General features: G+C 47.6%; 20 non-coding genes across 20 annotated transcripts; all 20 read right to left on the bottom strand.

Moving 5' to 3' along the window:
* Positions 1–411: 411 nt before the first annotated feature.
* On the bottom strand, positions 412–575 carry LOC134955458 (U1 spliceosomal RNA). Its single transcript, XR_010185926.1, has one exon. It is a non-coding gene; the product is annotated as a U1 spliceosomal RNA (small nuclear RNA).
* Positions 576–1,796: 1,221 nt separating this feature from the next.
* Positions 1,797–1,960, bottom strand: LOC134955469 (U1 spliceosomal RNA). The gene has a single exon (XR_010185927.1). It is a non-coding gene; the product is annotated as a U1 spliceosomal RNA (small nuclear RNA).
* Positions 1,961–3,196: 1,236 nt separating this feature from the next.
* On the bottom strand, positions 3,197–3,360 carry LOC134958871 (U1 spliceosomal RNA). The gene has a single exon (XR_010187129.1). It is a non-coding gene; the product is annotated as a U1 spliceosomal RNA (small nuclear RNA).
* Positions 3,361–4,596: 1,236 nt separating this feature from the next.
* LOC134957708 (U1 spliceosomal RNA) lies at positions 4,597–4,760 on the bottom strand. Its single transcript, XR_010186717.1, has one exon. It is a non-coding gene; the product is annotated as a U1 spliceosomal RNA (small nuclear RNA).
* A 1,236-nt stretch (positions 4,761–5,996) lies between these two features.
* LOC134958465 (U1 spliceosomal RNA) lies at positions 5,997–6,160 on the bottom strand. The gene has a single exon (XR_010187012.1). It is a non-coding gene; the product is annotated as a U1 spliceosomal RNA (small nuclear RNA).
* A 1,236-nt stretch (positions 6,161–7,396) lies between these two features.
* Positions 7,397–7,560, bottom strand: LOC134957051 (U1 spliceosomal RNA). Its single transcript, XR_010186419.1, has one exon. It is a non-coding gene; the product is annotated as a U1 spliceosomal RNA (small nuclear RNA).
* A 1,236-nt stretch (positions 7,561–8,796) lies between these two features.
* Positions 8,797–8,960, bottom strand: LOC134958876 (U1 spliceosomal RNA). The gene has a single exon (XR_010187130.1). It is a non-coding gene; the product is annotated as a U1 spliceosomal RNA (small nuclear RNA).
* Positions 8,961–10,196: 1,236 nt separating this feature from the next.
* On the bottom strand, positions 10,197–10,360 carry LOC134958950 (U1 spliceosomal RNA). Its single transcript, XR_010187145.1, has one exon. It is a non-coding gene; the product is annotated as a U1 spliceosomal RNA (small nuclear RNA).
* A 1,240-nt stretch (positions 10,361–11,600) lies between these two features.
* LOC134955779 (U1 spliceosomal RNA) lies at positions 11,601–11,764 on the bottom strand. Its single transcript, XR_010185955.1, has one exon. It is a non-coding gene; the product is annotated as a U1 spliceosomal RNA (small nuclear RNA).
* A 1,236-nt stretch (positions 11,765–13,000) lies between these two features.
* LOC134955480 (U1 spliceosomal RNA) lies at positions 13,001–13,164 on the bottom strand. Its single transcript, XR_010185928.1, has one exon. It is a non-coding gene; the product is annotated as a U1 spliceosomal RNA (small nuclear RNA).
* A 1,236-nt stretch (positions 13,165–14,400) lies between these two features.
* Positions 14,401–14,564, bottom strand: LOC134958160 (U1 spliceosomal RNA). Its single transcript, XR_010186895.1, has one exon. It is a non-coding gene; the product is annotated as a U1 spliceosomal RNA (small nuclear RNA).
* Positions 14,565–15,804: 1,240 nt separating this feature from the next.
* Positions 15,805–15,968, bottom strand: LOC134958884 (U1 spliceosomal RNA). The gene has a single exon (XR_010187133.1). It is a non-coding gene; the product is annotated as a U1 spliceosomal RNA (small nuclear RNA).
* A 1,236-nt stretch (positions 15,969–17,204) lies between these two features.
* On the bottom strand, positions 17,205–17,368 carry LOC134958962 (U1 spliceosomal RNA). The gene has a single exon (XR_010187147.1). It is a non-coding gene; the product is annotated as a U1 spliceosomal RNA (small nuclear RNA).
* Positions 17,369–18,604: 1,236 nt separating this feature from the next.
* Positions 18,605–18,768, bottom strand: LOC134955502 (U1 spliceosomal RNA). The gene has a single exon (XR_010185929.1). It is a non-coding gene; the product is annotated as a U1 spliceosomal RNA (small nuclear RNA).
* A 1,236-nt stretch (positions 18,769–20,004) lies between these two features.
* On the bottom strand, positions 20,005–20,168 carry LOC134958165 (U1 spliceosomal RNA). Its single transcript, XR_010186896.1, has one exon. It is a non-coding gene; the product is annotated as a U1 spliceosomal RNA (small nuclear RNA).
* Positions 20,169–21,408: 1,240 nt separating this feature from the next.
* LOC134958895 (U1 spliceosomal RNA) lies at positions 21,409–21,572 on the bottom strand. Its single transcript, XR_010187136.1, has one exon. It is a non-coding gene; the product is annotated as a U1 spliceosomal RNA (small nuclear RNA).
* Positions 21,573–22,808: 1,236 nt separating this feature from the next.
* LOC134958973 (U1 spliceosomal RNA) lies at positions 22,809–22,972 on the bottom strand. The gene has a single exon (XR_010187149.1). It is a non-coding gene; the product is annotated as a U1 spliceosomal RNA (small nuclear RNA).
* Positions 22,973–24,212: 1,240 nt separating this feature from the next.
* LOC134955790 (U1 spliceosomal RNA) lies at positions 24,213–24,376 on the bottom strand. Its single transcript, XR_010185956.1, has one exon. It is a non-coding gene; the product is annotated as a U1 spliceosomal RNA (small nuclear RNA).
* Positions 24,377–25,612: 1,236 nt separating this feature from the next.
* LOC134955513 (U1 spliceosomal RNA) lies at positions 25,613–25,776 on the bottom strand. Its single transcript, XR_010185930.1, has one exon. It is a non-coding gene; the product is annotated as a U1 spliceosomal RNA (small nuclear RNA).
* A 1,236-nt stretch (positions 25,777–27,012) lies between these two features.
* Positions 27,013–27,176, bottom strand: LOC134958168 (U1 spliceosomal RNA). Its single transcript, XR_010186897.1, has one exon. It is a non-coding gene; the product is annotated as a U1 spliceosomal RNA (small nuclear RNA).
* Positions 27,177–27,296: the final 120 nt, after the last annotated feature.

The raw sequence follows: 27,296 nt of genomic DNA on the forward strand, positions 1-27,296 counted from the left end.
CGCTTACTATGTGTAGGAAGACTACGGCAGCCCAGCGAGGCCTACCATTTTACAAAGTAGACAAGCTACTGCATGAAATGAGGGAGCAAAGTTTTTTTTCTCTCTCCCCCTCATATCTGACACAATCTGGGGGCCTACTTTACAAAGCAAGTGAAACCGTGTGGGTCCTGCAGCGCCCTGTATTGGTTGTATATGCGAAGCACAGTACAAGGCCGGAAAAAGCAAGGAAGCATGCAGCCAGCGCACAGGAGAAGAGATGAGAAGAGAGCGCTGAGTGAAAGATAGAAGCGCACCTTAACAGGCACAGGGGTCCAGTGGAGGGAGGGTTGAAATGAAGAAAAGGATGGAAACAGCAAAGGAAGAGACAGCACCAGCAGCACACAAAAAGATCTGACTTTTACCAGAGATGATGAGGGGAAAGCGCGAACGCAGTCCCCCACTACCACAAATTATGCAGTCGAGTTTCCCGCATTTGGGGAAATCGCAGGGGTCAGCACACCCGGAGTGCAATGGATGAGCCTCGCCCTGGGAGAACCACCTTCGTGATCATGGTATCTCCCCTGCCAGGTAAGTATGAGTTGGATTAGGGCTCAGGAGGGCCCCTGCTTGGGCACACCCCCGTCAAGTGAAGGAGGTTGACCGGAGCCATGACAAGTGAACTCTCGGCAGGGGACGGGAAAAGAAAACTGCAGGGAGGCTGCATCTCTTCACGTTGACATGGGAAGGCGGAAGGGTGACTGTTCCTGAAGCACCCCCAAACTATGCGCACAACTAGTGCAAATCCTTCCCAGGGCACACTGCAGCAGATGAATTTGCATACCGTCATGTCATAAAAGCAGTCGGGCACAGTTACAGTAGCTGCAACCCTCATCTCCATATGAAAAGCAACAGGCAGTGCACCGTCCTATGTCTCAATGGGTTCTTAAATTGGAAAATAAAATATAAAAGGCAGCTTGAGATTTAACCCCCTCGCTGCTGAGGGTTTTCTCATCCTCGCACCGAGACCATTTTCCGACGTTAGCGCTCGTCCGAACGTCGTCGTCACGGATTTCTTTTTATTTATTTTTTCTTTCTTTCTTATCCCCCCTGCGGCACTCACACAAATTATACCTTGGTTTTTGTTTGTTTGTTTTTTCTTTCAAAAGACTTTGTAGTCTCAAAAAAGCCATTAGTCTTTTTACTGATTTGAACACGTCAAAAGTTGTTTCACCCAAATGGCCCAAAAAGCGTATTTCTCAAGCAAGTGAACCAAAAGCAAATGTGATTTTTTTTCTTTTGTCCCCCGTCTTATAAGCACCATAGACAAATACTTTGTGTTTTGCCACCAATCCACCTGCCCAAAATCTGCACGCAAACCAAAAATGCTCTCTTTCTTCTAGTTTTCGCCGCCTCAATTTAAACGCTTACTATGTGTAGGAAGACTACGGCAGCCCAGCGAGGCCTACCATTTTACAAAGTAGACAAGCTACTGCATGAAATGAGGGAGCAAAGTTTTTTTTCTCTCTCCCCCTCATATCTGACACAATCTGGGGGCCTACTTTACAAAGCAAGTGAAACCGTGTGGGTCCTGCAGCGCCCTGTATTGGTTGTTTATGCGAAGCACAGTACAAGGCCGGAAAAAGCAAGGAAGCATGCAGCCAGCGCACAGGAGAAGAGATGAGAAGAGAGCGCTGAGTGAAAGATAGAAGCGCACCTTAACGGGCACAGGGGTCCAGTGGAGGGAGGGTTGAAATGAAGAAAAGGATGGAAACAGCACCAGCAGCACACAAAAAGATCTGACTTTTACCAGAGATGATGAGGGGAAAGCGCGAACGCAGTCCCCCACTACCACAAATTATGCAGTCGAGTTTCCCGCATTTGGGGAAATCGCAGGGGTCAGCACACCCGGAGTGCAATGGATGAGCCTCGCCCTGGGAGAACCACCTTCGTGATCATGGTATCTCCCCTGCCAGGTAAGTATGAGTTGGACTAGGGCTCAGGAGGGCCCCTGCTTGGGCACACCCCCGTCAAGTGAAGGAGGTTGACCGGAGCCATGACAAGTGAACTCTCGGCAGGGGACGGGAAAAGAAAACTGCAGGGAGGCTGCATCTCTTCACGTTGACATGGGAAGGCGGAAGGGTGACTGTTCCTGAAGCACCCCCAAACTATGCGCACAACTAGTGCAAATCCTTCCCAGGGCACACTGCAGCAGATGAATTTGCATACCGTCATGTCATAAAAGCAGTCGGGCACAGTTACAGTAGCTGCAACCCTCATCTCCATATGAAAAGCAACAGGCAGTGCACCGTCCTATGTCTCAATGGGTTCTTAAATTGGAAAATAAAATATAAAAGGCAGCTTGAGATTTAACCCCCTCGCTGCTGAGGGTTTTCTCATCCTCGCACCGAGACCATTTTCCGACGTTAGCGCTCGTCCGAACGTCGTCGTCACGGATTTCTTTTTATTTATTTTTTCTTTCTTTCTTATCCCCCCTGCGGCACTCACACAAATTATACCTTGGTTTTTGTTTGTTTGTTTTTTCTTTCAAAAGACTTTGTAGTCTCAAAAAAGCCATTAGTCTTTTTACTGATTTGAACACGTCAAAAGTTGTTTCACCCAAATGGCCCAAAAAGCGTATTTCTCAAGCAAGTGAACCAAAAGCAAATGTGATTTTTTTTCTTTTGTCCCCCGTCTTATAAGCACCATAGACAAATACTTTGTGTTTTGCCACCAATCCACCTGCCCAAAATCTGCACGCAAACCAAAAATGCTCTCTTTCTTCTAGTTTTCGCCGCCTCAATTTAAACGCTTACTATGTGTAGGAAGACTACGGCAGCCCAGCGAGGCCTACCATTTTACAAAGTAGACAAGCTACTGCATGAAATGAGGGAGCAAAGTTTTTTTTCTCTCTCCCCCTCATATCTGACACAATCTGGGGGCCTACTTTACAAAGCAAGTGAAACCGTGTGGGTCCTGCAGCGCCCTGTATTGGTTGTATATGCGAAGCACAGTACAAGGCCGGAAAAAGCAAGGAAGCATGCAGCCAGCGCACAGGAGAAGAGATGAGAAGAGAGCGCTGAGTGAAAGATAGAAGCGCACCTTAACGGGCACAGGGGTCCAGTGGAGGGAGGGTTGAAATGAAGAAAAGGATGGAAACAGCAAAGGAAGAGACAGCACCAGCAGCACACAAAAAGATCTGACTTTTACCAGAGATGATCAGGGGAAAGCGCAAACGCAGTCCCCCACTACCACAAATTATGCAGTCGAGTTTCCCGCATTTGGGGAAATCGCAGGGGTCAGCACACCTGGAGTGCAATGGATGAACCTCGCCCTGGGAGAACCACCTTCGTGATCATGGTATCTCCCCTGCCAGGTAAGTATGAGTTGGACTAGGGCTCAGGAGGGCCCCTGCTTGGGCACACCCCCGTCAAGTGAAGGAGGTTGACCGGAGCCATGACAAGTGAACTCTCGGCAGGGGACGGGAAAAGAAAACTGCAGGGAGGCTGCATCTCTTCACGTTGACATGGGAAGGCGGAAGGGTGACTGTTCCTGAAGCACCCCCAAACTATGCGCACAACTAGTGCAAATCCTTCCCAGGGCACACTGCAGCAGATGAATTTGCATACCGTCATGTCATAAAAGCAGTCGGGCACAGTTACAGTAGCTGCAACCCTCATCTCCATATGAAAAGCAACAGGCAGTGCACCGTCCTATGTCTCAATGGGTTCTTAAATTGGAAAATAAAATATAAAAGGCAGCTTGAGATTTAACCCCCTCGCTGCTGAGGGTTTTCTCATCCTCGCACCGAGACCATTTTCCGACGTTAGCGCTCGTCCGAACGTCGTCGTCACGGATTTCTTTTTATTTATTTTTTCTTTCTTTCTTATCCCCCCTGCGGCACTCACACAAATTATACCTTGGTTTTTGTTTGTTTTTTTTTTCTTTCAAAAGACTTTGTAGTCTCAAAAAAGCCATTAGTCTTTTTACTGATTTGAACACATCAAAAGTTGTTTCACCCAAATGGCCCAAAAAGCGTATTTCTCAAGCAAGTGAACCAAAAGCAAATGTGATTTTTTTTCTTTTGTCCCCTGTCTTATAAGCACCATAGACAAATACTTTGTGTTTTGCCACCAATCCACCTGCCCAAAATCTGCACGCAAACCAAAAATGCTCTCTTTCTTCTAGTTTTCGCCGCCTCAATTTAAACGCTTACTATGTGTAGGAAGACTACGGCAGCCCAGCGAGGCCTACCATTTTACAAAGTAGACAAGCTACTGCATGAAATGAGGGAGCAAAGTTTTTTTTCTCTCTCCCCCTCATATCTGACACAATCTGGGGGCCTACTTTACAAAGCAAGTGAAACCGTGTGGGTCCTGCAGCGCCCTGTATTGGTTGTATATGCGAAGCACAGTACAAGGCCGGAAAAAGCAAGGAAGCATGCAGCCAGCGCACAGGAGTAGAGATGAGAAGAGAGCGCTGAGTGAAAGATAGAAGCGCACCTTAACGGGCACAGGGGTCCAGTGGAGGGAGAGTTGAAATGAAGAAAAGGGTGGAAACAGCAAAGGAAGAGACAGCACCAGCAGCACACAAAAAGATCTGACTTTTACCAGAGATGATGAGGGGAAAGCGCGAACGCAGTCCCCCACTACCACAAATTATGCAGTCGAGTTTCCCGCATTTGGGGAAATCGCAGGGATCAGCACACCCAGAGTGCAATGGATGAGCCTCGCCCTGGGAGAACCACCTTCGTGATCATGGTATCTCCCCTGCCAGGTAAGTATGAGTTGGACTAGGGCTCAGGAGGGCCCCTGCTTGGGCACACCCCCGTCAAGTGAAGGAGGTTGACCGGAGCCATGACAAGTGAACTCTCGGTAGGGGACGGGAAAAGAAAACTGCAGGGAGGCTGCATCTCTTCACGTTGACATGGGAAGGCGGAAGGGTGACTGTTCCTGAAGCACCCCCAAACTATGCGCACAACTAGTGCAAATCCTTCCCAGGGCACACTGCAGCAGATGAATTTGCATACCGTCATGTCATAAAAGCAGTCGGGCACAGTTACAGTAGCTGCAACCCTCATCTCCATATGAAAAGCAACAGGCAGTGCACCGTCCTATGTCTCAATGGGTTCTTAAATTGGAAAATAAAATATAAAAGGCAGCTTGAGATTTAACCCCCTCGCTGCTGAGGGTTTTCTCATCCTCGCACCGAGACCATTTTCCGACGTTAGCGCTCGTCCGAACGTCGTCGTCACGGATTTCTTTTTATTTATTTTTTCTTTCTTTCTTATCCCCCCTGCGGCACTCACACAAATTATACCTTGGTTTTTGTTTGTTTGTTTTTTCTTTCAAAAGACTTTGTAGTCTCAAAAAAGCCATTAGTCTTTTTACTGATTTGAACACGTCAAAAGTTGTTTCACCCAAATGGCCCAAAAAGCGTATTTCTCAAGCAAGTGAACCAAAAGCAAATGTGATTTTTTTTCTTTTGTCCCCCGTCTTATAAGCACCATAGACAAATACTTTGTGTTTTGCCACCAATCCACCTGCCCAAAATCTGCACGCAAACCAAAAATGCTCTCTTTCTTCTAGTTTTCGCCGCCTCAATTTAAACGCTTACTATGTGTAGGAAGACTACGGCAGCCCAGCGAGGCCTACCATTTTACAAAGTAGACAAGCTACTGCATGAAATGAGGGAGCAAAGTTTTTTTTCTCTCTCCCCCTCATATCTGACACAATCTGGGGGCCTACTTTACAAAGCAAGTGAAACCGTGTGGGTCCTGCAGCGCCCTGTATTGGTTGTATATGCGAAGCACAGTACAAGGCCGGAAAAAGCAAGGAAGCATGCAGCCAGCGCACAGGAGAAGAGATGAGAAGAGAGCGCTGAGTGAAAGATAGAAGCGCACCTTAACGGGCACAGGGGTCCAGTGGAGGGAGGGTTGAAATGAAGAAAAGGATGGAAACAGCAAAGGAAGAGACAGCACCAGCAGCACACAAAAAGATCTGACTTTTACCAGAGATGATCAGGGGAAAGTGCGAACGCAGTCCCCCACTACCACAAATTATGCAGTCGAGTTTCCCGCATTTGGGGAAATCGCAGGGGTCAGCACACCCGGAGTGCAATGGATGAGCCTCGCCCTGGGAGAACCACCTTCGTGATCATGGTATCTCCCCTGCCAGGTAAGTATGAGTTGGACTAGGGCTCAGGAGGGCCCCTGCTTGGGCACCCCCCCGTCAAGTGAAGGAGGTTGACCGGAGCCATGACAAGTGAACTCTCGGCAGGGGACGGGAAAAGAAAACTGCAGGGAGGCTGCATCTCTTCACGTTGACATGGGAAGGCGGAAGGGTGACTGTTCCTGAAGCACCCCCAAACTATGCGCACAACTAGTGCAAATCCTTCCCAGGGCACACTGCAGCAGATGAATTTGCATACCGTCATGTCATAAAAGCAGTCGGGCACAGTTACAGTAGCTGCAACCCTCATCTCCATATGAAAAGCAACAGGCAGTGCACCGTCCTATGTCTCAATGGGTTCTTAAATTGGAAAATAAAATATAAAAGGCAGCTTGAGATTTAACCCCCTCGCTGCTGAGGGTTTTCTCATCCTCGCACCGAGACCATTTTCCGACGTTAGCGCTCGTCCGAACGTCGTCGTCACGGATTTCTTTTTATTTATTTTTTCTTTCTTTCTTATCCCCCCTGCGGCACTCACACAAATTATACCTTGGTTTTTGTTTTTTGTTTTTTTCTTTCAAAAGACTTTGTAGTCTCAAAAAAGCCATTAGTCTTTTTACTGATTTGAACACGTCAAAAGTTGTTTCACCCAAATGGCCCAAAAAGCGTATTTCTCAAGCAAGTGAACCAAAAGCAAATGTGATTTTTTTTCTTTTGTCCCCCGTCTTATAAGCACCATAGACAAATACTTTGTGTTTTGCCACCAATCCACCTGCCCAAAATCTGCACGCAAACCAAAAATGCTCTCTTTCTTCTAGTTTTCGCCGCCTCAATTTAAACGCTTACTATGTGTAGGAAGACTACGGCAGCCCAGCGAGGCCTACCATTTTACAAAGTAGACAAGCTACTGCATGAAATGAGGGAGCAAAGTTTTTTTTCTCTCTCCCCCTCATATCTGACACAATCTGGGGGCCTACTTTACAAAGCAAGTGAAACCGTGTGGGTCCTGCAGCGCCCTGTATTGGTTGTTTATGCGAAGCACAGTACAAGGCCGGAAAAAGCAAGGAAGCATGCAGCCAGCGCACAGGAGAAGAGATGAGAAGAGAGCGCTGAGTGAAAGATAGAAGCGCACCTTAACGGGCACAGGGGTCCAGTGGAGGGAGGGTTGAAATGAAGAAAAGGATGGAAACAGCAAAGGAAGAGACAGCACCAGCAGCACACAAAAAGATCTGACTTTTACCAGAGATGATCAGGGGAAAGCGCGAACGCAGTCCCCCACTACCACAAATTATGCAGTCGAGTTTCCCGCATTTGGGGAAATCGCAGGGGTCAGCACACCCGGAGTGCAATGGATGAGCCTCGCCCTGGGAGAACCACCTTCGTGATCATGGTATCTCCCCTGCCAGGTAAGTATGAGTTGGATTAGGGCTCAGGAGGGCCCCTGCTTGGGCACACCCCCGTCAAGTGAAGGAGGTTGACCGGAGCCATGACAAGTGAACTCTCGGCAGGGGACGGGAAAAGAAAACTGCAGGGAGGCTGCATCTCTTCACGTTGACATGGGAAGGCGGAAGGGTGACTGTTCCTGAAGCACCCCCAAACTATGCGCACAACTAGTGCAAATCCTTCCCAGGGCACACTGCAGCAGATGAATTTGCATACCGTCATGTCATAAAAGCAGTCGGGCACAGTTACAGTAGCTGCAACCCTCATCTCCATATGAAAAGCAACAGGCAGTGCACCGTCCTATGTCTCAATGGGTTCTTAAATTGGAAAATAAAATATAAAAGGCAGCTTGAGATTTAACCCCCTCGCTGCTGAGGGTTTTCTCATCCTCGCACCGAGACCATTTTCCGACGTTAGCGCTCGTCCGAACGTCGTCGTCACGGATTTCTTTTTATTTATTTTTTCTTTCTTTCTTATCCCCCCTGCGGCACTCACACAAATTATACCTTGGTTTTTGTTTGTTTGTTTTTTCTTTCAAAAGACTTTGTAGTCTCAAAAAAGCCATTAGTCTTTTTACTGATTTGAACACGTCAAAAGTTGTTTCACCCAAATGGCCCAAAAAGCGTATTTCTCAAGCAAGTGAACCAAAAGCAAATGTGATTTTTTTTCTTTTGTCCCCCGTCTTATAAGCACCATAGACAAATACTTTGTGTTTTGCCACCAATCCACCTGCCCAAAATCTGCACGCAAACCAAAAATGCTCTCTTTCTTCTAGTTTTCGCCGCCTCAATTTAAACGCTTACTATGTGTAGGAAGACTACGGCAGCCCAGCGAGGCCTACCATTTTACAAAGTAGACAAGCTACTGCATGAAATGAGGGAGCAAAGTTTTTTTTCTCTCTCCCCCTCATATCTGACACAATCTGGGGGCCTACTTTACAAAGCAAGTGAAACCGTGTGGGTCCTGCAGCGCCCTGTATTGGTTGTATATGCGAAGCACAGTACAAGGCCGGAAAAAGCAAGGAAGCATGCAGCCAGCGCACAGGAGAAGAGATGAGAAGAGAGCGCTGAGTGAAAGATAGAAGCGCACCTTAACGGGCACAGGGGTCCAGTGGAGGGAGGGTTGAAATGAAGAAAAGGATGGAAACAGCAAAGGAAGAGACAGCACCAGCAGCACACAAAAAGATCTGACTTTTACCAGAGATGATCAGGGGAAAGCGCAAACGCAGTCCCCCACTACCACAAATTATGCAGTCGAGTTTCCCGCATTTGGGGAAATCGCAGGGGTCAGCACACCTGGAGTGCAATGGATGAACCTCGCCCTGGGAGAACCACCTTCGTGATCATGGTATCTCCCCTGCCAGGTAAGTATGAGTTGGACTAGGGCTCAGGAGGGCCCCTGCTTGGGCACACCCCCGTCAAGTGAAGGAGGTTGACCGGAGCCATGACAAGTGAACTCTCGGCAGGGGACGGGAAAAGAAAACTGCAGGGAGGCTGCATCTCTTCACGTTGACATGGGAAGGCGGAAGGGTGACTGTTCCTGAAGCACCCCCAAACTATGCGCACAACTAGTGCAAATCCTTCCCAGGGCACACTGCAGCAGATGAATTTGCATACCGTCATGTCATAAAAGCAGTCGGGCACAGTTACAGTAGCTGCAACCCTCATCTCCATATGAAAAGCAACAGGCAGTGCACCGTCCTATGTCTCAATGGGTTCTTAAATTGGAAAATAAAATATAAAAGGCAGCTTGAGATTTAACCCCCTCGCTGCTGAGGGTTTTCTCATCCTCGCACCGAGACCATTTTCCGACGTTAGCGCTCGTCCGAACGTCGTCGTCACGGATTTCTTTTTATTTATTTTTTCTTTCTTTCTTATCCCCCCTGCGGCACTCACACAAATTATACCTTGGTTTTTGTTTGTTTTTTTTTTCTTTCAAAAGACTTTGTAGTCTCAAAAAAGCCATTAGTCTTTTTACTGATTTGAACACGTCAAAAGTTGTTTCACCCAAATGGCCCAAAAAGCGTATTTCTCAAGCAAGTGAACCAAAAGCAAATGTGATTTTTTTTCTTTTGTCCCCCGTCTTATAAGCACCATAGACAAATACTTTGTGTTTTGCCACCAATCCACCTGTCCAAAATCTGCACGCAAACCAAAAATGCTCTCTTTCTTCTAGTTTTCGCCGCCTCAATTTAAACGCTTACTATGTGTAGGAAGACTACGGCAGCCCAGCGAGGCCTACCATTTTACAAAGTAGACAAGCTACTGCATGAAATGAGGGAGCAAAGTTTTTTTTCTCTCTCCCCCTCATATCTGACACAATCTGGGGGCCTACTTTACAAAGCAAGTGAAACCGTGTGGGTCCTGCAGCGCCCTGTATTGGTTGTATATGCGAAGCACAGTACAAGGCCGGAAAAAGCAAGGAAGCATGCAGCCAGCGCACAGGAGTAGAGATGAGAAGAGAGCGCTGAGTGAAAGATAGAAGCGCACCTTAACGGGCACAGGGGTCCAGTGGAGGGAGAGTTGAAATGAAGAAAAGGGTGGAAACAGCAAAGGAAGAGACAGCACCAGCAGCACACAAAAAGATCTGACTTTTACCAGAGATGATGAGGGGAAAGCGCGAACGCAGTCCCCCACTACCACAAATTATGCAGTCGAGTTTCCCACATTTGGGGAAATCGCAGAGGTCAGCACACCTGGAGTGCAATGGATGAACCTCGCCCTGGGAGAACCACCTTCGTGATCATGGTATCTCCCCTGCCAGGTAAGTATGAGTTGGACTAGGGCTCAGGAGGGCCCCTGCTTGGGCACACCCCCGTCAAGTGAAGGAGGTTGACCGGAGCCATGACAAGTGAACTCTCGGCAGGGGACGGGAAAAGAAAACTGCAGGGAGGCTGCATCTCTTCACGTTGACATGGGAAGGCGGAAGGGTGACTGTTCCTGAAGCACCCCCAAACTATGCGCACAACTAGTGCAAATCCTTCCCAGGGCACACTGCAGCAGATGAATTTGCATACCGTCATGTCATAAAAGCAGTCGGGCACAGTTACAGTAGCTGCAACCCTCATCTCCATATGAAAAGCAACAGGCAGTGCACCGTCCTATGTCTCAATGGGTTCTTAAATTGGAAAATAAAATATAAAAGGCAGCTTGAGATTTAACCCCCTCGCTGCTGAGGGTTTTCTCATCCTCGCACCGAGACCATTTTCCGACGTTAGCGCTCGTCCGAACGTCGTCGTCACGGATTTCTTTTTATTTATTTTTTCTTTCTTTCTTATCCCCCCTGCGGCACTCACACAAATTATACCTTGGTTTTTGTTTGTTTGTTTGTTTTTTCTTTCAAAAGACTTTGTAGTCTCAAAAAAGCCATTAGTCTTTTTACTGATTTGAACACGTCAAAAGTTGTTTCACCCAAATGGCCCAAAAAGCGTATTTCTCAAGCAAGTGAACCAAAAGCAAATGTGATTTTTTTTCTTTTGTCCCCTGTCTTATAAGCACCATAGACAAATACTTTGTGTTTTGCCACCAATCCACCTGCCCAAAATCTGCACGCAAACCAAAAATGCTCTCTTTCTTCTAGTTTTCGCCGCCTCAATTTAAACGCTTACTATGTGTAGGAAGACTACGGCAGCCCAGCGAGGCCTACCATTTTACAAAGTAGACAAGCTACTGCATGAAATGAGGGAGCAAAGTTTTTTTTCTCTCTCCCCCTCATATCTGACACAATCTGGGGGCCTACTTTACAAAGCAAGTGAAACCGTGTGGGTCCTGCAGCGCCCTGTATTGGTTGTATATGCGAAGCACAGTACAAGGCCGGAAAAAGCAAGGAAGCATGCAGCCAGCGCACAGGAGTAGAGATGAGAAGAGAGCGCTGAGTGAAAGATAGAAGCGCACCTTAACGGGCACAGGGGTCCAGTGGAGGGAGAGTTGAAATGAAGAAAAGGGTGGAAACAGCAAAGGAAGAGACAGCACCAGCAGCACACAAAAAGATCTGACTTTTACCAGAGATGATGAGGGGAAAGCGCGAACGCAGTCCCCCACTACCACAAATTATGCAGTCGAGTTTCCCGCATTTGGGGAAATCGCAGGGATCAGCACACCCGGAGTGCAATGGATGAGCCTTGCCCTGGGAGAACCACCTTCGTGATCATGGTATCTCCCCTGCCAGGTAAGTATGAGTTGGACTAGGGCTCAGGAGGGCCCCTGCTTGGGCACACCCCCGTCAAGTGAAGGAGGTTGACCGGAGCCATGACAAGTGAACTCTCGGTAGGGGACGGGAAAAGAAAACTGCAGGGAGGCTGCATCTCTTCACGTTGACATGGGAAGGCGGAAGGGTGACTGTTCCTGAAGCACCCCCAAACTATGCGCACAACTAGTGCAAATCCTTCCCAGGGCACACTGCAGCAGATGAATTTGCATACCGTCATGTCATAAAAGCAGTCGGGCACAGTTACAGTAGCTGCAACCCTCATCTCCATATGAAAAGCAACAGGCAGTGCACCGTCCTATGTCTCAATGGGTTCTTAAATTGGAAAATAAAATATAAAAGGCAGCTTGAGATTTAACCCCCTCGCTGCTGAGGGTTTTCTCATCCTCGCACCGAGACCATTTTCCGACGTTAGCGCTCGTCCGAACGTCGTCGTCACGGATTTCTTTTTATTTATTTTTTCTTTCTTTCTTATCCCCCCTGCGGCACTCACACAAATTATACCTTGGTTTTTGTTTTTTTGTTTTTTCTTTCAAAAGACTTTGTAGTCTCAAAAAAGCCATTAGTCTTTTTACTGATTTGAACACGTCAAAAGTTGTTTCACCCAAATGGCCCAAAAAGCGTATTTCTCAAGCAAGTGAACCAAAAGCAAATGTGATTTTTTTTCTTTTGTCCCCCGTCTTATAAGCACCATAGACAAATACTTTGTGTTTTGCCACCAATCCACCTGCCCAAAATCTGCACGCAAACCAAAAATGCTCTCTTTCTTCTAGTTTTCGCCGCCTCAATTTAAACGCTTACTATGTGTAGGAAGACTACGGCAGCCCAGCGAGGCCTACCATTTTACAAAGTAGACAAGCTACTGCATGAAATGAGGGAGCAAAGTTTTTTTTCTCTCTCCCCCTCATATCTGACACAATCTGGGGGCCTACTTTACAAAGCAAGTGAAACCGTGTGGGTCCTGCAGCGCCCTGTATTGGTTGTATATGCGAAGCACAGTACAAGGCCGGAAAAAGCAAGGAAGCATGCAGCCAGCGCACAGGAGAAGAGATGAGAAGAGAGCGCTGAGTGAAAGATAGAAGCGCACCTTAACGGGCACAGGGGTCCAGTGGAGGGAGGGTTGAAATGAAGAAAAGGATGGAAACAGCAAAGGAAGAGACAGCACCAGCAGCACACAAAAAGATCTGACTTTTACCAGAGATGATGAGGGGAAAGCGCGAACGCAGTCCCCCACTACCACAAATTATGCAGTCGAGTTTCCCGCATTTGGGGAAATCGCAGGGGTCAGCACACCCGGAGTGCAATGGATGAGCCTCGCCCTGGGAGAACCACCTTCGTGATCATGGTATCTCCCCTGCCAGGTAAGTATGAGTTGGACTAGGGCTCAGGAGGGCCCCTGCTTGGGCACACCCCCGTCAAGTGAAGGAGGTTGACCGGAGCCATGACAAGTGAACTCTCGGCAGGGGACGGGAAAAGAAAACTGCAGGGAGGCTGCATCTCTTCACGTTGACATGGGAAGGCGGAAGGGTGACTGTTCCTGAAGCACCCCCAAACTATGCGCACAACTAGTGCAAATCCTTCCCAGGGCACACTGCAGCAGATGAATTTGCATACCGTCATGTCATAAAAGCAGTCGGGCACAGTTACAGTAGCTGCAACCCTCATCTCCATATGAAAAGCAACAGGCAGTGCACCGTCCTATGTCTCAATGGGTTCTTAAATTGGAAAATAAAATATAAAAGGCAGCTTGAGATTTAACCCCCTCGCTGCTGAGGGTTTTCTCATCCTCGCACCGAGACCATTTTCCGACGTTAGCGCTCGTCCGAACGTCGTCGTCACGGATTTCTTTTTATTTATTTTTTCTTTCTTTCTTATCCCCCCTGCGGCACTCACACAAATTATACCTTGGTTTTTGTTTTTTGTTTTTTTCTTTCAAAAGACTTTGTAGTCTCAAAAAAGCCATTAGTCTTTTTACTGATTTGAACACGTCAAAAGTTGTTTCACCCAAATGGCCCAAAAAGCGTATTTCTCAAGCAAGTGAACCAAAAGCAAATGTGATTTTTTTTCTTTTGTCCCCCGTCTTATAAGCACCATAGACAAATACTTTGTGTTTTGCCACCAATCCACCTGCCCAAAATCTGCACGCAAACCAAAAATGCTCTCTTTCTTCTAGTTTTCGCCGCCTCAATTTAAACGCTTACTATGTGTAGGAAGACTACGGCAGCCCAGCGAGGCCTACCATTTTACAAAGTAGACAAGCTACTGCATGAAATGAGGGAGCAAAGTTTTTTTTCTCTCTCCCCCTCATATCTGACACAATCTGGGGGCCTACTTTACAAAGCAAGTGAAACCGTGTGGGTCCTGCAGCGCCCTGTATTGGTTGTATATGCGAAGCACAGTACAAGGCCGGAAAAAGCAAGGAAGCATGCAGCCAGCGCACAGGAGAAGAGATGAGAAGAGAGCGCTGAGTGAAAGATAGAAGCGCACCTTAACGGGCACAGGGGTCCAGTGGAGGGAGAGTTGAAATGAAGAAAAGGATGGAAACAGCAAAGGAAGAGACAGCACCAGCAGCACACAAAAAGATCTGACTTTTACCAGAGATGATCAGGGGAAAGCACGAACGCAGTCCCCCACTACCACAAATTATGCAGTCGAGTTTCCCGCATTTGGGGAAATCGCAGGGGTCAGCACACCCGGAGTGCAATGGATGAGCCTCGCCCTGGGAGAACCACCTTCGTGATCATGGTATCTCCCCTGCCAGGTAAGTATGAGTTGGACTAGGGCTCAGGAGGGCCCCTGCTTGGGCACACCCCCGTCAAGTGAAGGAGGTTGACCGGAGCCATGACAAGTGAACTCTCGGCAGGGGACGGGAAAAGAAAACTGCAGGGAGGCTGCATCTCTTCACGTTGACATGGGAAGGCGGAAGGGTGACTGTTCCTGAAGCACCCCCAAACTATGCGCACAACTAGTGCAAATCCTTCCCAGGGCACACTGCAGCAGATGAATTTGCATACCGTCATGTCATAAAAGCAGTCGGGCACAGTTACAGTAGCTGCAACCCTCATCTCCATATGAAAAGCAACAGGCAGTGCACCGTCCTATGTCTCAATGGGTTCTTAAATTGGAAAATAAAATATAAAAGGCAGCTTGAGATTTAACCCCCTCGCTGCTGAGGGTTTTCTCATCCTCGCACCGAGACCATTTTCCGATGTTAGCGCTCGTCCGAACGTCGTCGTCACGGATTTCTTTTTATTTATTTTTTCTTTCTTTCTTATCCCCCCTGCGGCACTCACACAAATTATACCTTGGTTTTTGTTTGTTTGTTTGTTTTTTCTTTCAAAAGACTTTGTAGTCTCAAAAAAGCCATTAGTCTTTTTACTGATTTGAACACGTCAAAAGTTGTTTCACCCAAATGGCCCAAAAAGCGTATTTCTCAAGCAAGTGAACCAAAAGCAAATGTGATTTTTTTTCTTTTGTCCCCCGTCTTATAAGCACCATAGACAAATACTTTGTGTTTTGCCACCAATCCACCTGCCCAAAATCTGCACGCAAACCAAAAATGCTCTCTTTCTTCTAGTTTTCGCCGCCTCAATTTAAACGCTTACTATGTGTAGGAAGACTACGGCAGCCCAGCGAGGCCTACCATTTTACAAAGTAGACAAGCTACTGCATGAAATGAGGGAGCAAAGTTTTTTTTCTCTCTCCCCCTCATATCTGACACAATCTGGGGGCCTACTTTACAAAGCAAGTGAAACCGTGTGGGTCCTGCAGCGCCCTGTATTGGTTGTATATGCGAAGCACAGTACAAGGCCGGAAAAAGCAAGGAAGCATGCAGCCAGCGCACAGGAGAAGAGATGAGAAGAGAGCGCTGAGTGAAAGATAGAAGCGCACCTTAACGGGCACAGGGGTCCAGTGGAGGGAGGGTTGAAATGAAGAAAAGGATGGAAACAGCAAAGGAAGAGACAGCACCAGCAGCACACAAAAAGATCTGACTTTTACCAGAGATGATCAGGGGAAAGCGCAAACGCAGTCCCCCACTACCACAAATTATGCAGTCGAGTTTCCCGCATTTGGGGAAATCGCAGGGGTCAGCACACCTGGAGTGCAATGGATGAACCTCGCCCTGGGAGAACCACCTTCGTGATCATGGTATCTCCCCTGCCAGGTAAGTATGAGTTGGACTAGGGCTCAGGAGGGCCCCTGCTTGGGCACACCCCCGTCAAGTGAAGGAGGTTGACCGGAGCCATGACAAGTGAACTCTCGGCAGGGGACGGGAAAAGAAAACTGCAGGGAGGCTGCATCTCTTCACGTTGACATGGGAAGGCGGAAGGGTGACTGTTCCTGAAGCACCCCCAAACTATGCGCACAACTAGTGCAAATCCTTCCCAGGGCACACTGCAGCAGATGAATTTGCATACCGTCATGTCATAAAAGCAGTCGGGCACAGTTACAGTAGCTGCAACCCTCATCTCCATATGAAAAGCAACAGGCAGTGCACCGTCCTATGTCTCAATGGGTTCTTAAATTGGAAAATAAAATATAAAAGGCAGCTTGAGATTTAACCCCCTCGCTGCTGAGGGTTTTCTCATCCTCGCACCGAGACCATTTTCCGACGTTAGCGCTCGTCCGAACGTCGTCGTCACGGATTTCTTTTTATTTATTTTTTCTTTCTTTCTTATCCCCCCTGCGGCACTCACACAAATTATACCTTGGTTTTTGTTTGTTTTTTTTTTCTTTCAAAAGACTTTGTAGTCTCAAAAAAGCCATTAGTCTTTTTACTGATTTGAACACGTCAAAAGTTGTTTCACCCAAATGGCCCAAAAAGCGTATTTCTCAAGCAAGTGAACCAAAAGCAAATGTGATTTTTTTTCTTTTGTCCCCCGTCTTATAAGCACCATAGACAAATACTTTGTGTTTTGCCACCAATCCACCTGTCCAAAATCTGCACGCAAACCAAAAATGCTCTCTTTCTTCTAGTTTTCGCCGCCTCAATTTAAACGCTTACTATGTGTAGGAAGACTACGGCAGCCCAGCGAGGCCTACCATTTTACAAAGTAGACAAGCTACTGCATGAAATGAGGGAGCAAAGTTTTTTTTCTCTCTCCCCCTCATATCTGACACAATCTGGGGGCCTACTTTACAAAGCAAGTGAAACCGTGTGGGTCCTGCAGCGCCCTGTATTGGTTGTATATGCGAAGCACAGTACAAGGCCGGAAAAAGCAAGGAAGCATGCAGCCAGCGCACAGGAGTAGAGATGAGAAGAGAGCGCTGAGTGAAAGATAGAAGCGCACCTTAACGGGCACAGGGGTCCAGTGGAGGGAGAGTTGAAATGAAGAAAAGGGTGGAAACAGCAAAGGAAGAGACAGCACCAGCAGCACACAAAAAGATCTGACTTTTACCAGAGATGATGAGGGGAAAGCGCGAACGCAGTCCCCCACTACCACAAATTATGCAGTCGAGTTTCCCACATTTGGGGAAATCGCAGAGGTCAGCACACCTGGAGTGCAATGGATGAACCTCGCCCTGGGAGAACCACCTTCGTGATCATGGTATCTCCCCTGCCAGGTAAGTATGAGTTGGACTAGGGCTCAGGAGGGCCCCTGCTTGGGCACACCCCCGTCAAGTGAAGGAGGTTGACCGGAGCCATGACAAGTGAACTCTCGGCAGGGGACGGGAAAAGAAAACTGCAGGGAGGCTGCATCTCTTCACGTTGACATGGGAAGGCGGAAGGGTGACTGTTCCTGAAGCACCCCCAAACTATGCGCACAACTAGTGCAAATCCTTCCCAGGGCACACTGCAGCAGATGAATTTGCATACCGTCATGTCATAAAAGCAGTCGGGCACAGTTACAGTAGCTGCAACCCTCATCTCCATATGAAAAGCAACAGGCAGTGCACCGTCCTATGTCTCAATGGGTTCTTAAATTGGAAAATAAAATATAAAAGGCAGCTTGAGATTTAACCCCCTCGCTGCTGAGGGTTTTCTCATCCTCGCACCGAGACCATTTTCCGACGTTAGCGCTCGTCCGAACGTCGTCGTCACGGATTTCTTTTTATTTATTTTTTCTTTCTTTCTTATCCCCCCTGCGGCACTCACACAAATTATACCTTGGTTTTTGTTTTTTTGTTTTTTCTTTCAAAAGACTTTGTAGTCTCAAAAAAGCCATTAGTCTTTTTACTGATTTGAACACGTCAAAAGTTGTTTCACCCAAATGGCCCAAAAAGCGTATTTCTCAAGCAAGTGAACCAAAAGCAAATGTGATTTTTTTTCTTTTGTCCCCCGTCTTATAAGCACCATAGACAAATACTTTGTGTTTTGCCACCAATCCACCTGCCCAAAATCTGCACGCAAACCAAAAATGCTCTCTTTCTTCTAGTTTTCGCCGCCTCAATTTAAACGCTTACTATGTGTAGGAAGACTACGGCAGCCCAGCGAGGCCTACCATTTTACAAAGTAGACAAGCTACTGCATGAAATGAGGGAGCAAAGTTTTTTTTCTCTCTCCCCCTCATATCTGACACAATCTGGGGGCCTACTTTACAAAGCAAGTGAAACCGTGTGGGTCCTGCAGCGCCCTGTATTGGTTGTATATGCGAAGCACAGTACAAGGCCGGAAAAAGCAAGGAAGCATGCAGCCAGCGCACAGGAGAAGAGATGAGAAGAGAGCGCTGAGTGAAAGATAGAAGCGCACCTTAACGGGCACAGGGGTCCAGTGGAGGGAGGGTTGAAATGAAGAAAAGGATGGAAACAGCAAAGGAAGAGACAGCACCAGCAGCACACAAAAAGATCTGACTTTTACCAGAGATGATGAGGGGAAAGCGCGAACGCAGTCCCCCACTACCACAAATTATGCAGTCGAGTTTCCCGCATTTGGGGAAATCGCAGGGGTCAGCACACCCGGAGTGCAATGGATGAGCCTCGCCCTGGGAGAACCACCTTCGTGATCATGGTATCTCCCCTGCCAGGTAAGTATGAGTTGGACTAGGGCTCAGGAGGGCCCCTGCTTGGGCACACCCCCGTCAAGTGAAGGAGGTTGACCGGAGCCATGACAAGTGAACTCTCGGCAGGGGACGGGAAAAGAAAACTGCAGGGAGGCTGCATCTCTTCACGTTGACATGGGAAGGCGGAAGGGTGACTGTTCCTGAAGCACCCCCAAACTATGCGCACAACTAGTGCAAATCCTTCCCAGGGCACACTGCAGCAGATGAATTTGCATACCGTCATGTCATAAAAGCAGTCGGGCACAGTTACAGTAGCTGCAACCCTCATCTCCATATGAAAAGCAACAGGCAGTGCACCGTCCTATGTCTCAATGGGTTCTTAAATTGGAAAATAAAATATAAAAGGCAGCTTGAGATTTAACCCCCTCGCTGCTGAGGGTTTTCTCATCCTCGCACCGAGACCATTTTCCGACGTTAGCGCTCGTCCGAACGTCGTCGTCACGGATTTCTTTTTATTTATTTTTTCTTTCTTTCTTATCCCCCCTGCGGCACTCACACAAATTATACCTTGGTTTTTGTTTTTTGTTTTTTTCTTTCAAAAGACTTTGTAGTCTCAAAAAAGCCATTAGTCTTTTTACTGATTTGAACACGTCAAAAGTTGTTTCACCCAAATGGCCCAAAAAGCGTATTTCTCAAGCAAGTGAACCAAAAGCAAATGTGATTTTTTTTCTTTTGTCCCCCGTCTTATAAGCACCATAGACAAATACTTTGTGTTTTGCCACCAATCCACCTGCCCAAAATCTGCACGCAAACCAAAAATGCTCTCTTTCTTCTAGTTTTCGCCGCCTCAATTTAAACGCTTACTATGTGTAGGAAGACTACGGCAGCCCAGCGAGGCCTACCATTTTACAAAGTAGACAAGCTACTGCATGAAATGAGGGAGCAAAGTTTTTTTTCTCTCTCCCCCTCATATCTGACACAATCTGGGGGCCTACTTTACAAAGCAAGTGAAACCGTGTGGGTCCTGCAGCGCCCTGTATTGGTTGTATATGCGAAGCACAGTACAAGGCCGGAAAAAGCAAGGAAGCATGCAGCCAGCGCACAGGAGAAGAGATGAGAAGAGAGCGCTGAGTGAAAGATAGAAGCGCACCTTAACGGGCACAGGGGTCCAGTGGAGGGAGAGTTGAAATGAAGAAAAGGATGGAAACAGCAAAGGAAGAGACAGCACCAGCAGCACACAAAAAGATCTGACTTTTACCAGAGATGATCAGGGGAAAGCACGAACGCAGTCCCCCACTACCACAAATTATGCAGTCGAGTTTCCCGCATTTGGGGAAATCGCAGGGGTCAGCACACCCGGAGTGCAATGGATGAGCCTCGCCCTGGGAGAACCACCTTCGTGATCATGGTATCTCCCCTGCCAGGTAAGTATGAGTTGGACTAGGGCTCAGGAGGGCCCCTGCTTGGGCACACCCCCGTCAAGTGAAGGAGGTTGACCGGAGCCATGACAAGTGAACTCTCGGCAGGGGACGGGAAAAGAAAACTGCAGGGAGGCTGCATCTCTTCACGTTGACATGGGAAGGCGGAAGGGTGACTGTTCCTGAAGCACCCCCAAACTATGCGCACAACTAGTGCAAATCCTTCCCAGGGCACACTGCAGCAGATGAATTTGCATACCGTCATGTCATAAAAGCAGTCGGGCACAGTTACAGTAGCTGCAACCCTCATCTCCATATGAAAAGCAACAGGCAGTGCACCGTCCTATGTCTCAATGGGTTCTTAAATTGGAAAATAAAATATAAAAGGCAGCTTGAGATTTAACCCCCTCGCTGCTGAGGGTTTTCTCATCCTCGCACCGAGACCATTTTCCGATGTTAGCGCTCGTCCGAACGTCGTCGTCACGGATTTCTTTTTATTTATTTTTTCTTTCTTTCTTATCCCCCCTGCGGCACTCACACAAATTATACCTTGGTTTTTGTTTGTTTGTTTGTTTTTTCTTTCAAAAGACTTTGTAGTCTCAAAAAAGCCATTAGTCTTTTTACTGATTTGAACACGTCAAAAGTTGTTTCACCCAAATGGCCCAAAAAGCGTATTTCTCAAGCAAGTGAACCAAAAGCAAATGTGATTTTTTTTCTTTTGTCCCCCGTCTTATAAGCACCATAGACAAATACTTTGTGTTTTGCCACCAATCCACCTGCCCAAAATCTGCACGCAAACCAAAAATGCTCTCTTTCTTCTAGTTTTCGCCGCCTCAATTTAAACGCTTACTATGTGTAGGAAGACTACGGCAGCCCAGCGAGGCCTACCATTTTACAAAGTAGACAAGCTACTGCATGAAATGAGGGAGCAAAGTTTTTTTTCTCTCTCCCCCTCATATCTGACACAATCTGGGGGCCTACTTTACAAAGCAAGTGAAACCGTGTGGGTCCTGCAGCGCCCTGTATTGGTTGTATATGCGAAGCACAGTACAAGGCCGGAAAAAGCAAGGAAGCATGCAGCCAGCGCACAGGAGAAGAGATGAGAAGAGAGCGCTGAGTGAAAGATAGAAGCGCACCTTAACGGGCACAGGGGTCCAGTGGAGGGAGGGTTGAAATGAAGAAAAGGATGGAAACAGCAAAGGAAGAGACAGCACCAGCAGCACACAAAAAGATCTGACTTTTACCAGAGATGATCAGGGGAAAGCGCAAACGCAGTCCCCCACTACCACAAATTATGCAGTCGAGTTTCCCGCATTTGGGGAAATCGCAGGGGTCAGCACACCTGGAGTGCAATGGATGAACCTCGCCCTGGGAGAACCACCTTCGTGATCATGGTATCTCCCCTGCCAGGTAAGTATGAGTTGGACTAGGGCTCAGGAGGGCCCCTGCTTGGGCACACCCCCGTCAAGTGAAGGAGGTTGACCGGAGCCATGACAAGTGAACTCTCGGCAGGGGACGGGAAAAGAAAACTGCAGGGAGGCTGCATCTCTTCACGTTGACATGGGAAGGCGGAAGGGTGACTGTTCCTGAAGCACCCCCAAACTATGCGCACAACTAGTGCAAATCCTTCCCAGGGCACACTGCAGCAGATGAATTTGCATACCGTCATGTCATAAAAGCAGTCGGGCACAGTTACAGTAGCTGCAACCCTCATCTCCATATGAAAAGCAACAGGCAGTGCACCGTCCTATGTCTCAATGGGTTCTTAAATTGGAAAATAAAATATAAAAGGCAGCTTGAGATTTAACCCCCTCGCTGCTGAGGGTTTTCTCATCCTCGCACCGAGACCATTTTCCGACGTTAGCGCTCGTCCGAACGTCGTCGTCACGGATTTCTTTTTATTTATTTTTTCTTTCTTTCTTATCCCCCCTGCGGCACTCACACAAATTATACCTTGGTTTTTGTTTGTTTTTTTTTTCTTTCAAAAGACTTTGTAGTCTCAAAAAAGCCATTAGTCTTTTTACTGATTTGAACACGTCAAAAGTTGTTTCACCCAAATGGCCCAAAAAGCGTATTTCTCAAGCAAGTGAACCAAAAGCAAATGTGATTTTTTTTCTTTTGTCCCCCGTCTTATAAGCACCATAGACAAATACTTTGTGTTTTGCCACCAATCCACCTGTCCAAAATCTGCACGCAAACCAAAAATGCTCTCTTTCTTCTAGTTTTCGCCGCCTCAATTTAAACGCTTACTATGTGTAGGAAGACTACGGCAGCCCAGCGAGGCCTACCATTTTACAAAGTAGACAAGCTACTGCATGAAATGAGGGAGCAAAGTTTTTTTTCTCTCTCCCCCTCATATCTGACACAATCTGGGGGCCTACTTTACAAAGCAAGTGAAACCGTGTGGGTCCTGCAGCGCCCTGTATTGGTTGTATATGCGAAGCACAGTACAAGGCCGGAAAAAGCAAGGAAGCATGCAGCCAGCGCACAGGAGTAGAGATGAGAAGAGAGCGCTGAGTGAAAGATAGAAGCGCACCTTAACGGGCACAGGGGTCCAGTGGAGGGAGAGTTGAAATGAAGAAAAGGGTGGAAACAGCAAAGGAAGAGACAGCACCAGCAGCACACAAAAAGATCTGACTTTTACCAGAGATGATGAGGGGAAAGCGCGAACGCAGTCCCCCACTACCACAAATTATGCAGTCGAGTTTCCCACATTTGGGGAAATCGCAGAGGTCAGCACACCTGGAGTGCAATGGATGAACCTCGCCCTGGGAGAACCACCTTCGTGATCATGGTATCTCCCCTGCCAGGTAAGTATGAGTTGGACTAGGGCTCAGGAGGGCCCCTGCTTGGGCACACCCCCGTCAAGTGAAGGAGGTTGACCGGAGCCATGACAAGTGAACTCTCGGCAGGGGACGGGAAAAGAAAACTGCAGGGAGGCTGCATCTCTTCACGTTGACATGGGAAGGCGGAAGGGTGACTGTTCCTGAAGCACCCCCAAACTATGCGCACAACTAGTGCAAATCCTTCCCAGGGCACACTGCAGCAGATGAATTTGCATACCGTCATGTCATAAAAGCAGTCGGGCACAGTTACAGTAGCTGCAACCCTCATCTCCATATGAAAAGCAACAGGCAGTGCACCGTCCTATGTCTCAATGGGTTCTTAAATTGGAAAATAAAATATAAAAGGCAGCTTGAGATTTAACCCCCTCGCTGCTGAGGGTTTTCTCATCCTCGCACCGAGACCATTTTCCGACGTTAGCGCTCGTCCGAACGTCGTCGTCACGGATTTCTTTTTATTTATTTTTTCTTTCTTTCTTATCCCCCCTGCGGCACTCACACAAATTATACCTTGGTTTTTGTTTGTTTGTTTGTTTTTTCTTTCAAAAGACTTTGTAGTCTCAAAAAAGCCATTAGTCTTTTTACTGATTTGAACACGTCAAAAGTTGTTTCACCCAAATGGCCCAAAAAGCGTATTTCTCAAGCAAGTGAACCAAAAGCAAATGTGATTTTTTTTCTTTTGTCCCCTGTCTTATAAGCACCATAGACAAATACTTTGTGTTTTGCCACCAATCCACCTGCCCAAAATCTGCACGCAAACCAAAAATGCTCTCTTTCTTCTAGTTTTCGCCGCCTCAATTTAAACGCTTACTATGTGTAGGAAGACTACGGCAGCCCAGCGAGGCCTACCATTTTACAAAGTAGACAAGCTACTGCATGAAATGAGGGAGCAAAGTTTTTTTTCTCTCTCCCCCTCATATCTGACACAATCTGGGGGCCTACTTTACAAAGCAAGTGAAACCGTGTGGGTCCTGCAGCGCCCTGTATTGGTTGTATATGCGAAGCACAGTACAAGGCCGGAAAAAGCAAGGAAGCATGCAGCCAGCGCACAGGAGTAGAGATGAGAAGAGAGCGCTGAGTGAAAGATAGAAGCGCACCTTAACGGGCACAGGGGTCCAGTGGAGGGAGAGTTGAAATGAAGAAAAGGGTGGAAACAGCAAAGGAAGAGACAGCACCAGCAGCACACAAAAAGATCTGACTTTTACCAGAGATGATGAGGGGAAAGCGCGAACGCAGTCCCCCACTACCACAAATTATGCAGTCGAGTTTCCCGCATTTGGGGAAATCGCAGGGATCAGCACACCCGGAGTGCAATGGATGAGCCTTGCCCTGGGAGAACCACCTTCGTGATCATGGTATCTCCCCTGCCAGGTAAGTATGAGTTGGACTAGGGCTCAGGAGGGCCCCTGCTTGGGCACACCCCCGTCAAGTGAAGGAGGTTGACCGGAGCCATGACAAGTGAACTCTCGGTAGGGGACGGGAAAAGAAAACTGCAGGGAGGCTGCATCTCTTCACGTTGACATGGGAAGGCGGAAGGGTGACTGTTCCTGAAGCACCCCCAAACTATGCGCACAACTAGTGCAAATCCTTCCCAGGGCACACTGCAGCAGATGAATTTGCATACCGTCATGTCATAAAAGCAGTCGGGCACAGTTACAGTAGCTGCAACCCTCATCTCCATATGAAAAGCAACAGGCAGTGCACCGTCCTATGTCTCAATGGGTTCTTAAATTGGAAAATAAAATATAAAAGGCAGCTTGAGATTTAACCCCCTCGCTGCTGAGGGTTTTCTCATCCTCGCACCGAGACCATTTTCCGACGTTAGCGCTCGTCCGAACGTCGTCGTCACGGATTTCTTTTTATTTATTTTTTCTTTCTTTCTTATCCCCCCTGCGGCACTCACACAAATTATACCTTGGTTTTTGTTTTTTTGTTTTTTCTTTCAAAAGACTTTGTAGTCTCAAAAAAGCCATTAGTCTTTTTACTGATTTGAACACGTCAAAAGTTGTTTCACCCAAATGGCCCAAAAAGCGTATTTCTCAAGCAAGTGAACCAAAAGCAAATGTGATTTTTTTTCTTTTGTCCCCCGTCTTATAAGCACCATAGACAAATACTTTGTGTTTTGCCACCAATCCACCTGCCCAAAATCTGCACGCAAACCAAAAATGCTCTCTTTCTTCTAGTTTTCGCCGCCTCAATTTAAACGCTTACTATGTGTAGGAAGACTACGGCAGCCCAGCGAGGCCTACCATTTTACAAAGTAGACAAGCTACTGCATGAAATGAGGGAGCAAAGTTTTTTTTCTCTCTCCCCCTCATATCTGACACAATCTGGGGGCCTACTTTACAAAGCAAGTGAAACCGTGTGGGTCCTGCAGCGCCCTGTATTGGTTGTATATGCGAAGCACAGTACAAGGCCGGAAAAAGCAAGGAAGCATGCAGCCAGCGCACAGGAGAAGAGATGAGAAGAGAGCGCTGAGTGAAAGATAGAAGCGCACCTTAACGGGCACAGGGGTCCAGTGGAGGGAGGGTTGAAATGAAGAAAAGGATGGAAACAGCAAAGGAAGAGACAGCACCAGCAGCACACAAAAAGATCTGACTTTTACCAGAGATGATGAGGGGAAAGCGCGAACGCAGTCCCCCACTACCACAAATTATGCAGTCGAGTTTCCCGCATTTGGGGAAATCGCAGGGGTCAGCACACCCGGAGTGCAATGGATGAGCCTCGCCCTGGGAGAACCACCTTCGTGATCATGGTATCTCCCCTGCCAGGTAAGTATGAGTTGGACTAGGGCTCAGGAGGGCCCCTGCTTGGGCACACCCCCGTCAAGTGAAGGAGGTTGACCGGAGCCATGACAAGTGAACTCTCGGCAGGGGACGGGAAAAGAAAACTGCAGGGAGGCTGCATCTCTTCACGTTGACATGGGAAGGCGGAAGGGTGACTGTTCCTGAAGCACCCCCAAACTATGCGCACAACTAGTGCAAATCCTTCCCAGGGCACACTGCAGCAGATGAATTTGCATACCGTCATGTCATAAAAGCAGTCGGGCACAGTTACAGTAGCTGCAACCCTCATCTCCATATGAAAAGCAACAGGCAGTGCACCGTCCTATGTCTCAATGGGTTCTTAAATTGGAAAATAAAATATAAAAGGCAGCTTGAGATTTAACCCCCTCGCTGCTGAGGGTTTTCTCATCCTCGCACCGAGACCATTTTCCGACGTTAGCGCTCGTCCGAACGTCGTCGTCACGGATTTCTTTTTATTTATTTTTTCTTTCTTTCTTATCCCCCCTGCGGCACTCACACAAATTATACCTTGGTTTTTGTTTTTTGTTTTTTTCTTTCAAAAGACTTTGTAGTCTCAAAAAAGCCATTAGTCTTTTTACTGATTTGAACACGTCAAAAGTTGTTTCACCCAAATGGCCCAAAAAGCGTATTTCTCAAGCAAGTGAACCAAAAGCAAATGTGATTTTTTTTCTTTTGTCCCCCGTCTTATAAGCACCATAGACAAATACTTTGTGTTTTGCCACCAATCCACCTGCCCAAAATCTGCACGCAAACCAAAAATGCTCTCTTTCTTCTAGTTTTCGCCGCCTCAATTTAAACGCTTACTATGTGTAGGAAGACTACGGCAGCCCAGCGAGGCCTACCATTTTACAAAGTAGACAAGCTACTGCATGAAATGAGGGAGCAAAGTTTTTTTTCTCTCTCCCCCTCATATCTGACACAATCTGGGGGCCTACTTTACAAAGCAAGTGAAACCGTGTGGGTCCTGCAGCGCCCTGTATTGGTTGTATATGCGAAGCACAGTACAAGGCCGGAAAAAGCAAGGAAGCATGCAGCCAGCGCACAGGAGAAGAGATGAGAAGAGAGCGCTGAGTGAAAGATAGAAGCGCACCTTAACGGGCACAGGGGTCCAGTGGAGGGAGAGTTGAAATGAAGAAAAGGATGGAAACAGCAAAGGAAGAGACAGCACCAGCAGCACACAAAAAGATCTGACTTTTACCAGAGATGATCAGGGGAAAGCACGAACGCAGTCCCCCACTACCACAAATTATGCAGTCGAGTTTCCCGCATTTGGGGAAATCGCAGGGGTCAGCACACCCGGAGTGCAATGGATGAGCCTCGCCCTGGGAGAACCACCTTCGTGATCATGGTATCTCCCCTGCCAGGTAAGTATGAGTTGGACTAGGGCTCAGGAGGGCCCCTGCTTGGGCACACCCCCGTCAAGTGAAGGAGGTTGACCGGAGCCATGACAAGTGAACTCTCGGCAGGGGACGGGAAAAGAAAACTGCAGGGA

Source organism: Pseudophryne corroboree, chromosome 1, assembly GCF_028390025.1.
Source record: "Pseudophryne corroboree isolate aPseCor3 chromosome 1, aPseCor3.hap2, whole genome shotgun sequence".
Classification (NCBI taxonomy): Eukaryota; Metazoa; Chordata; class Amphibia; order Anura; family Myobatrachidae; genus Pseudophryne; species Pseudophryne corroboree.